The sequence below is a fragment of the Pleurodeles waltl genome, chromosome 7, assembly GCF_031143425.1.
Source record: "Pleurodeles waltl isolate 20211129_DDA chromosome 7, aPleWal1.hap1.20221129, whole genome shotgun sequence".
NCBI classification, from domain to species: domain Eukaryota; kingdom Metazoa; phylum Chordata; class Amphibia; order Caudata; family Salamandridae; genus Pleurodeles; species Pleurodeles waltl.
Window position 1 is genome coordinate 862,274,420 of NC_090446.1, and position 11,545 is coordinate 862,285,964.

An 11,545-nucleotide genomic window follows, 5' to 3' on the forward strand; every position below is an offset into this window, starting at 1 on the left:
TGAGCCTGAAGAGCTGGAAATACCCTCGGATACATTCTCGAATCGCTGTAGTCCAGAAAATGGCACGATTGCCATTCTGCCACTGAGTTGCTTAGACTCGAAAGATATTCCGCCACCACCAAGATCCGATGACGAAAGCAAAAGTGCCAAAAGTCTTTTGCTATCTCCACCAGAATATGAGCTTTCATCCCGCCCAACTTGTTCACATACCTCACTGCGGAGATGTTGTCCATCTGCAGAAGGATGCAATAATCTGTCTTGGTTGGGGAGAGACTTTGGATTGCAAAGGAGCCCGCAAGGAGCTCCAAGCAGTTGATATGAAGGTCCAACCATGCTTTGGACCAATGCCCCCCATGGGAATCGGGCCACAATGAGCTCCCCACCCCCAGAGGCTGGCATTGGACTCTATCACAATCTCCATAGAGGATCCAAAAATGGCTCTGCCATTCCAGGCTTCTCCGTCCGAGCCTCCCTGTAAAGGGGAATCTGATCCAAGTAGCTGAGACCATTCTGGTGGTGGGAGATCTTCAGATGCTGCAGAGCTGTGAAGGAGCCCCGGGAAATTCACCTGGATCGACGAAGATAACAGGCCCACCACACTGGCAATTGCCCTCAATGATACAGTGTGTCTGCACAATAGCAACCTCAATTCTTTCTTGATGGAGCGGACTTGTGGAGGCGAAAGAACCAATTGGCTTAGTAAAGAGTCCACTTGAAAGCCCAGAAATTCCATTCATTTAAAAGGGATCAGGGCTGATTTCTGGGAGTACACAACAAACCCCTGGCCCTGGAGGAGAGAGATCGTCCAATTCAGGTGGGTGAGAACTAGGCAGGGACATTGGGCCATAAGGAGGATGTTGTCCAGGTAAATTATCAGACGAACACCCCTGGTTCGTAGATGCTCTGCTACTGGGCAGATCATCTTTGTGAAGCACCAGGGAGCTGATGACAGGCCAAACAGAAGGACTTTGTACTTGTTACACCATCCTTTCCAGCAAAACTGAAGGAAACGACGATGAAGAGGAAATATAGGGATGGTCAAATAGGCATCATTCAAGTCTAAGCGAACCATCCGGTCCCTTTGTTGAAATATGTCGCTGAGTAAGCGAATGGCCCCCATTTTGAAGTGATCCATCCCTTGAAAAATTTCAGATTAAGAACTAAGCGAGATCCACCGCCTTTTTTGTCTACCAGAAAGATTGGACTGAGAAACCCCAGAGGATGAAGAGAGGTCTCAACAATGGCGCCCTTGAGTAAGAGAGCAGAAACCTCTGTGGAGATTAATTCTTGATCTTGAAGGGAAAAATACATTGCAGGTGGAGGAGCGAGTTAAGAGGGGGAACTGTAAAATTCCAGTTTGTAACCCTGTACAGTCTCTAAAACCCAAGAGTCTTGAGTTATCTTGCTCCAATTGTGGAGGAAAAACCCCTTCCTGCCCCCCAAAATAACATCTGACATGGAAACTAGGCTCACCTGCAGACCTTGAGTCCTGATAGGAAACTTGGCTTCCGCTGGATCTCCCTATCCGGAATCTAGATCGTCCCCTCGAGGGCAGGATGAGTAGAAAGTAGATGAGGTGGAACTGGAGCCCTGGTAGCCACCTCTACCTTGGTGGAAATAGCCTCACAAGGACATTGATTGTGGTTGCGGCCAAAGGCTTGCCCTCTATAACGTCCGGCCCCTCTAAAAAGTGGGCAAAGTACTTTCTCAATAGAGCCTTGGGCCTTATGCAGATTGTCGTAAGTAGCTGCAAATTTGGAACATCCTTCAGGAAAGGAGAACTGAAGAGCAAACCCTGAGCAATGGGCCCAGACTCTGAGGAGGCGAGGTCCAGAAGTTTAGGATCCATCTTTATGAGGATGGAGCAACAGCATTCGCTGGAAATAACACAACTGGCATTTCCAAAGAAACATAAGGCCCGTTGAGCCCAACCCACAATGACTTCAGGATCAATAGGATTCCCTGACTCTTTAGACTGAAAACCCAGCTCTAGAAGTTTTGTTATGGGTCCAGCAACATCCAGGAGTTTGTCCTGGCATCCGCGCCAAGTGCGGTCAGTGCCCTTCTTGGGGTCCTTAGAAAACATCTTAAGGTAGGTGACCAGGGTAGAGTCAATTTCGGGAGGCTCAGTGACCTTAGATGGAAAATCTGTCCTGGGGCGTTTGGATCTCAGATGAGATTGTACCTCATTCTCGAACCAATGGCAAATATGGGATTCCACATAATCTTCCACTTCGGCTGGAGAAGTCCTGGGGTAGGATTAGGTCCGCCAGTTGAAAGGTAACCTTTGGGGGAGGGGGTGTTCAGGGGTTCCTCTGAGTGGTGTGTCTTCTTCTTATGCTTACGGGGAATATCATCTCCCTGATCTGAGGTGTGGACAGATAGAGGAGTCAGAATCCTCTTGTTCCTTAGTCTTCGGGTGGAAGAGGAGGCGTTGTAATTATGTTCTTTGGCCAGAGCTCTGACAAGACTCTCAAAATCCAATGCATGGGATCTTTTTTCTCCTTTTGGGGCCTGGTTATTGTGAGACAGGGAGGACTCCTCACTACCTTGGGGTGCTTAGGAAGGAATCCAACATTGATGCTCAGCAAAGCAGAGCAGGTGACGTTTGATAGGCCGAATAGCCTGAGCCAAGGCTTGATTCACCGTGCGGTTTCCAATGCATAGACAAGGTCATGTTCAAAATACCCCACATCATGATAGTATTAATCACTAACTCCAGCATCATATTCAGTCGTGCTCACAGAAAATTAGGAATTTAACTCCAAAGGAGTAATCAGATGAGGTAAACCAATTCAGCAGAGCAGGTAGCAAAAACAACCCTTTGTGTAGCAAGGTTGAATACAAATTTAAAGTTCAAGCGTGGAGGGAGCCCTGCCCATAGACAAACAGCCAATGCCTCTTACAAATTAGTACTGTTGCAACCCCAAGGCTAGTGTACTTAGGGTGTAGGACGGGAAGCTAAATGCTCACCAAGGACCTGGAGAGCGATTACACGTGTCTCAGCTCGTTCTGAGCAAATTAATGAGACTGGGGGAGGAAGGCCAGTAAATAGCACGTGCGCGCAATCCTCAGAGCAAATTAATCAAAATAGAAAGAGGACTGTGCTGCCAAACAGCACGTCCTTGCTCCCCTGCTCCACAAATTAGTTTAGACGTGGCTCAAGCACCGCACTGGGGAGGAGATGGCTCCCAATGGCGCACGGATTAGATGCCACAGAGCGGGGACTGCGCCGGTGAGGAGCACGTTCTCACTCACAAAAGGAGATAATCCAATGTGTGCGGATGTCGCTCAACGAAAAAAGAAAGGTCGGAAGCGATATTAGCCTTCAGAGTGCTGGTGCCTCCAAGAATCAGTATGAGAAACGAGTAAGGCACACAGAGGGGCAACTTACATAAACATCCAATGTAAAACATTATCTGTAAAGCGGTCTACAATAATATTGACAAAGAAATGAAGATCAAGGTACTTAACTGGCTGCAGAGCAGCAAAGGATGAAAAGTTGGTTCTATATTTAGCATGTTATATAGGGTGTATAGTCTATGGCTGATCACACAATATGTTGATTCACGGGATTTATAGTGTTTTGTTTATCTTGATTCTTATTGGCTGCTGGAATAATTAAAGTGAAGAAAGAGAAGCATAATCGGAGCCTCAGGTCCTGACCCAGAATTTATCACTCTTATCACGTGCCTCAATCGTATTAGAGCAACTCTTAACCCCTTCACTGCCAGGCCTTTTCCCCCTCCGGTGGCAGCCTTTTTTTGACTATTTGGGGCAGTTTGCGCTTAGGCCCTCATAACTTTTTGTCCACATAAGCTACCCACGCCAAATTTGCCTCTTTTTTCCCAACATCTCAGGGATGCTAGAGGTACCCAGAGTTTGTGGGTTTCCCTGAAGGAGACCAGGAAATAAGCCAAAATACAGCCCAAATTTTTTTTTGCACTGCTAAAATCACCATCTTCCCAGCTTTCAAGAACAGCCAGACTTGAATCAGAAAACCACATTTTTCAACACAATTTTTGCATTTTACTGAGACATACCCCATTTTTACTACTTTTTGTGCTTTTAGCCTCCTTCCAGTTAGTGACAGAAATGGATATGAAGCCAATGCTGGACCAATGCCGGAGAGCTAAACATTTCTAAAAAGTAGACAAAATTATGAATTCAGCAAGGGGTCATTTTTGTAGATCCTACAAGGTTTTCCTACAGAAAATAACAGCTGAAATAAAAAAAATATTGAAATTGAGCTTAAAAAAACAGCAATTCTCCTCCACGTTTTACTCTGTAACTTTTTCCTGCGATGTCAGATTTGTGAAAGCAACACACCATTACATCTGCTGGACTCTTTTGATGGTGGGGATATATAAGGCTTGTAGGTTTATCAAGAACCCTACGTTCCCAGAGCCAATAAAGGAGCTGCACCTTGCAATGGGTTTTCCTTGTATACCTGGTATTTAGCAATTCATTTGGTGAAATATAAAGAGTGAAAAATAGGTATCAAGGAAACCTTTGTATTTCCAAAATGGGCACAAGATAAGGTGTTGAGAAGAATTGGTTATTTGCACATCTCTGAATTCCGGGGTCCCCATACTAGCATGTGAATTACAGGGCATTTCCCAAATAGTTGTCTTTTTTACACACTGTCTTAAATTTAGAGAAAGACAAGGGGCAATGACACTTGTTCTGCTATTCTGTGTTCACCCAGGTCTACCGATAAAAATGTTACCTCGCTTGCATGGGTAGGCCTAATGCCTGTGACAGGAAACGCAACATGGACACAGCACATTTTTACATTGAAAACTGATGTGTTTTTTTGGAAAGTGCCTTGTTGTGGTTTCTGATCTCTATCTCAGCGGGTACCTAGGAAAACCTACCAAACCTGTGTATTTTTGAAAACTAGACACCTAGGGAAATCCAAGCTCGGTGACTTGTGGGGCACTCACCAGGTTGTGTTACCCAGAATCCTTTGCAAACCTCAAACTTTGGCCCAAAAAACACTTTCCTCACATTTCATTGACAGAAAGATTCGGAACCAGAGATGAGCCACAAATTTCCTTCCACCCAGCGTTCCCCCAAGTCTCCCAATAAAAATGGTACCTCACTTGTGAGGGTAGACCTAGTGCCCGCAACAGAAAATGCCCCAAAACACAACGTGGGCACATCACATTTTCTCAAAGACAATAGAGCTGTTTTTTGCAAAGTGCCTAGCATTGGATTTTTGCCTGTAGCTCAACCGGCACCTAGGGAAACCTACCAAACCTGTGCATTTTTTAAAGCTAGACACCTAGGGGAATCCATGATGGGGTGACGTGTGGGGCTCTCACCAGGTTCTATTACCCAGAATCCTTTGTAAACCTCAAAATTTGGCCCCAAAACACTTTTTGCTCACATTTCAGTGACAGGAAGTTCTATAATCTGAGAGAAGCAAAAAAATGTCTTTCCACCCAGCGTTCCCCCAAGTCTCCTGATAAAAATGGTACCTCACTTGTGTGGGTAGGCCTAGTGCCCGCAAAAGGAAATGCCCCAAAGCACTATGTGGACACATCAAAATTATCAAATACTAAACTACCTGTTTTTTTGGGGGGGGGGGGGGGGGCGGACCTGCATTTTTGGTCCTGGGCTCAGCAGCCATATAGGGAAACTTACCAATCCCAAACATTTCTGAAAACCAGACACTCTAGGGAATCCAGGGAGGTGTGACCTACGCGGATCCCCCAGTGTTTTCTTACCCAGAATTCTCAGCAAACCACAAAGTTAGCTAACAAAAATCAACATTTTCCCACATTTCTGTGGGTGATCACCGCCACCCAATGTTCCCCTCAGTCTCCGGTAAAAATGATACCTCACTTGTGTAGGTGGGCCAAGTGCCTGTGACAGGGAAGAGAACACAATCATATTGAAATTGAGGGGGAACCAAAGTGTGTCCAAAAGGGCAGTTTGAAATAAAACATTTTTAGGCTGACAAGTGGGGCAGAATGTTTATCGGTATAGATGCAACAATGCTGGGTGGTAGTAATTTTGTGGATTCCTGCAGATTCCGGAAGGTTCTATCACACAAATGTGGGAAAAATTTGTGATTTCCAGCAGAGTTGGAGGTTTGCAGGGCACAATGGGTAAGAAAATGGTGTGTGGTGCATGTGAACCACCCTGGGCTCATCCAGATGTTTAGTTTTCAGATGTGTCTAGGTCTTGTGGATTTGCCTACACAGCAGCGTCCCAAAGTCCAAAAAGTGCAGCCCTCACCTATCCAAGTGGGACAATTTTGAGAGTTGGACAAGCTCGCATTGCCCAAATGTAAAACCAAAATCCAAAATAATCAAATGTCCTTTTGCTTGCCGTGGGATAAGATGTTTTAGTGTGCAGGGTAGAGCTGAAAGACTGTTACCCACTGCAGTTGGGGTGGGGGCATAACCAGGCCCATACTGGTTGGTAGCCACCACCTCACAATTTTTTTTTTTAATGCCCTGCCATCTAGTAGGGTTTCTGCCCTCCCCAGGGAGTGAATCAGAGGTAATTGCCCCATCTGCCCACTGGTGGGCAGAACAACTTTAGCCCCATTTATTTGGGGTGGGGGTATGGCCATACCCCCACCCTCTTTTAAAAAAAAAAAAAAAAATCTTCCCTGGTCTCTTGTGGGCTTTCTGCCCCACCCGGGGGGCAGACGGGCCTTACAAAAATAGGCTGAGCTGCCCCAAGGGGGGAAGATATTGCCCATAGTAATTTGCCCCCATGGGGAGCAATCCTTGCCCAAGGGACTGCCCCCTAAAAACACTCATACACACACACACACACACACATAGAAATGCTGATAGTGACATGAAAGGAGAGGTCTGGCCTTTCTTCTCCTTTCACCCCCTCCGCGTGATCGGAAGAGAAATGCTTTTGATCTGCGCTGGAAGCTTAGCTACCAGCGCGGAGGGGTAGGTCTCTGTTGAGGTCAGCGCGCGATTTCGCGCTGTAGGAAGTTGGCTCTGTATATACTATCTCAAAGTGAGAGATAGTGTGCACAGAGTCCAATGGTTCCCCATAGAGGTTGATAGTGGCAAAATTAGATAATACTAATGCTCTATTATATGGTAGTGTGGTCGAGCAGTAGGCTTATCAGAGGGTAGTGTAATGCCATATTTTGTAATAACGAAGAGAAGCAAGAAGCAACTTGATATAAAAGGTTTCATTTTTGAAGAGTTGGTGTGAATATGAAGAAAGGATATCCCCATATATTTGGGATATAAAGGTGTTGTGGAGTTTAAGTGACGAAGAGTGTGGCCTTAAGAATTCACATTATAGCAAGTCGGTCCCCTATCTTTTTCTTAGTCCTGATGAAGACCCGTATGTGAGCCCGGAATTAGCCTGAGATCCAGGGGTCGAAACGTCGACGATGATGGTTGAGCCTGGATGTGTTTGTTTTTGTTTTGGTTTATAGGATAAATGAAGGACTTTATTGGGGATTCATTACCTTTATGATTATATCAAAAGATTCAATGTGTAAAAAGTTAAACCAACAGGCTGTCTTTTAATTTTCAGTTTTTTTGGTTAGGTGTGAGATTGGGTATCCTTCTCTTTTCTTTTGAAACACGAGCACTATTTCTTCTGACACTTGTTCTGTCCTTCTTCTAAAAACTTTTTGATAGTGTTATTTCTATTTTTAGGTAATTATGTTTAATCCATTTTGTATGTAAATAAAAGTAGTATATTTAAAGATATATTGGGGGTCATTCTGACCCCGGCGGTCAGTGACCGCCGGGGCCAGGGTCGGCGGGAGCACCGCCGACAGACCGGCGGTGCCCCGCAGGGCATTCTGACCGCGGCGGTTCGGCCGTGGTCAGATGCGGGAAACCGGCAGTCTCCCGCCGGTTTCCCGCTGCCCTGCAGAATCCTCCATGGCGGCGGAGCGTGCTCCGCCGCCATGGGGATTCTGACACCCCCTACCGCCATCCTGTTCCTGGCGGGTCTCCCCAATGGCATGGGCACTGCAGGGGCCCCCGTAAGAGGGCCCCACAAAGTATTTCAGTGTCTGCTATGCAGACACTGAAATACGCGACGGGTGCCACTGCACCCGTCGCACCCCTGCAACTCCGCCGGCTCCATTCGGAGCTGGCATCCTCGTTGCAGGGGCATTTCCGCTGGGCAGGCGGGTGCTCTTTTGGAGAGCGCCCGCCGGCCCAGCGGAAATGTATGAATGGCCGCCGCGGTCTTTTGACCGCGGTGCGGTCATTTGTCGGCGGGACCTTGGCGGGCGGCCTCAGGCCCATATTGTTTGCTGCTGCATGTTTGATTTAGGGGGTCTTTACAACCCTGGCGGACGGTGTTAAAGGTGCGGTAATACCGCAAACAGGCCGGCGGACAAAAAAAGGGAATTATGACCGTGGTGGAAACCACCAACAAAGACAGCCACTTTAACACTCCGACCGCCACGGCGGTACAGACAAGCAGCGCAGCGGTCACCGCCAACAGACAGACGGAAGACTAAGTACCGCCCACAGTATCACTACCTGCCAATCCGCCACCTTTTCAGGGGCGGATTGACCGTGGATAAAAACACGGCGGAAACAGCTTTTGCAATGGAAAAACGCTCACCTCTACACATCCCGCGAGGAAGGAGGACACCATGGAGCCGGAATTACAAATCCTCCCTGCCCTTGTCTTCCTACTCATCTACGAACACCAGCGCCGGCGGCGGCGAAGACAACGGTGAGTACTGCACCTACGACATAGGGGTGGGGGGAGGCAAAAGTCAGGGGGACACACACGCAACACCCCCACCCTCGCACATTACAACCAACACACACACCAGTGCATTTCCAAACATCACAGTAGCAACCCACAGCCCCCCGGAAGAATGCAAAGACAAAAGGAAATCAGTTCAAACATTGTAATGTATCAAAATACATGTAGCAAATATATACAGATATATATAAACACATTCAAAAGTATATACATTACGAGAAGTAGTGCAGAAATGCAGATATCAATGTGCGTGCACCACTGGGCCAAAAAGGCCCACACAAGATACCTGTCCACAAACGGAGAGAACACTGCTGGGGCATCAGATAGAAATACAACAGGCACCTCAGGGGGAAGGGAAGGGGGGCACCTCAGCCGGATTACAGTACCACGCCAGATTCCCCACGGGGCTCTATGCCCATTGATGTATCCTGGGGAGTGCAAAGCCACAGTCTCTCAAGTCTCTACAGTGGGTGGGTTGCCCACTGCCATATCCTGGGGAGTGCAAAGCCACAGTCTTTCAAGTCTCTACAGTGGGTGGGTTGCCCACTGCCATATCCTGGGGAGTGCAAAGCCACAGTCTCTCAAGTCTCTACAGTGGGTGGGTTGCCCACTGCCATACCCTGGGAAGTGCAAAGCCACAGTCTCTCAAGTCTCTACAATGGGTGGGTTGCCCACTGTACCATCCTGGGGAGTGCAAAGCCACAGTCTCTCAAGTGGATAACAGTCTCCACTGGTTCTGGAGGGGGACTGGTGCCCAGAGTGCTTCATCCTGTTAAGGACAGATGTAGTGGATGGATCTCTCCACTGGTTCTGGAGGGGGAATGGTGCCTAGACTGGATTAGGCTCCCCGTGACAGTTCCTGTCCCATCACTGTCCCAGCTTTACATGGGATAACGATGCTTGATGTGGCGGTGTTTTCCTTCTGCAGCGGTGCTCTGCCCTGTTCAGCGGTGCTTTGCCATGGCGGTCTCTGGCCTGTTCAGCGGTGCTTGCCCTGTTCAGCGGTGCTTTGCCATGGCGGTCTCTGGCCTGTTCAGTGGTGCTTGCCCTGTTCAGCAGTGCTTTGCCATGGCGGTCTCTGACCTGTTCAGTTGTGCTTGCCCTGTTCAGCGGTGCTTGTCCTGTTCAGCGGTGCTTTGCCATGGTGGTCTCTGGCCTGTTCAGCGGTGCTTTGCCATGGCGGTCTCTGGCCTGTTCAGCGGTGCTTGCCGTGTTCAGCGGTGCTTTGCCATGGTGGTCTCTGGCCTGTTCAGCGGTGCTTTGCCATGGCGGTCTCTGACCTGTTCAGCAGTGCTTGCCCTGTTCAGCAGTGCTTTGCCATGGCGGTCTCTGGCCTGTTCAGCGGTGCTTGCCCTGTTCAGCGGTGCTTTGCCATGGCGGTCTCTGGCCTGTTCAGCTGTGCTTGCCCTGTTCAGCGGTGCTTTGCCATGGCGGTCCCTGACCTGTTCAGCGGTGCTTTGCCATGGCGGTCTCTGGCCTGTTCAGCGGTGCTTGCCCTGTTCAACAGTGCTTTGCCATGGCGGTCTCTGGCCTTTTCAGTGGTGCTTGCCCTGTTCAGCGGTGCTTGCCCTGTTCAGCTGTGCTTTGCCATGGCGGTCTCTGACCTGTGCAGGGCTGTGGCAGCCGGGGCCCTCCTGGGCACTGACTCCAGCGGTGGTCTCCTGACCAGTGACGATACTTCTGCCCTCCTGGGCACTGACTCCGGTGGTGGTCTCCTGACCAGTGATGATACCTGTGCCCTCCTGGGCACTGACTCCGGCAGTGGTCTCCTGACCAGTGACGATACTCTGCCCTCCTGGGCACTGACTCCGGCGGTGGTCTCCTGACCAGTGACGATACTTCTGCCCTCCTGGGCACTGACTCCGGCGGTGGTCTCCTGACCAGTGACGATACCTGTGCCCTCCTGGGCACTGACTCCGGCGGTGGTCTCCTGACCAGTGACGATACTTCTGCCCTCCTGGGCACTGACTCTGGCGATGGACTCCTGACCAGTGACGACGGTGCTGGCGGTGGCGTCCCGTCCGCTGGGGAGGATGCCGCCCTTCTCCGCCGTGCTGCTCTCACGAGGCTGTGCAGACTTCTTTCTGCAATCCCCCTTGGGCCCTTGTGAGTAGTTTTGCCTCCAGGAGTCTTCACCCGGTCCCGTCGGCCACTTTCCAACTTGAGATGCTTTACAGGGAGTGGACTGGCAGTGCCTTGGCTTCGTGTCACACTGCCTGCCCTGGTGGCCGGTGCACTCCACACACCTGTAACACGCACCACTGGTATTGGAGTCTTTTTGGCTGAGGCGCTACTACGGGACTGATGAATTGGAGGGGTGGGGGACGGGGCAAAGAGGTCAACGTTGCAGAGGGACAGTTTCTGACGAACACTGGGATGGGTAACTGGAGGAAGAGGAGGTGGTGGTAGGAGGTGTCACTTTAGGTGTTTTGGGAGCAGGTGCAGGTACTGGAGGCTGTCGTGAGGTGGATGGATGTTGGGTGTGTGGGTGCCCGCGTTTGTGTACTTTGGGAGGGGGCATCACATACACACTGGGAGAGGACACAGGGGACGTGTAAATGGGAGTGGGGGTGGTGAGTGCAGGTGAGCGTGGTGTGGTGCTGGGTGTTCTGCTGCGAGTCGTAGTGCCTGTAGATGTAGTGCATGCAGGTGAGAGTGTAGACGATACTGGGAGGGAGGAGGGAGACGAGGAGGAGGACACAGTGGAGGCAGGGGATGTTGCTGTGTCTGCATGTGTGTGATGCTTGTGTGAGTGACTGTGGGTTGTGTGGTGCTTATGTTTGCCTGAGCTACTTTTGGGTGTTGAGGTGTATGC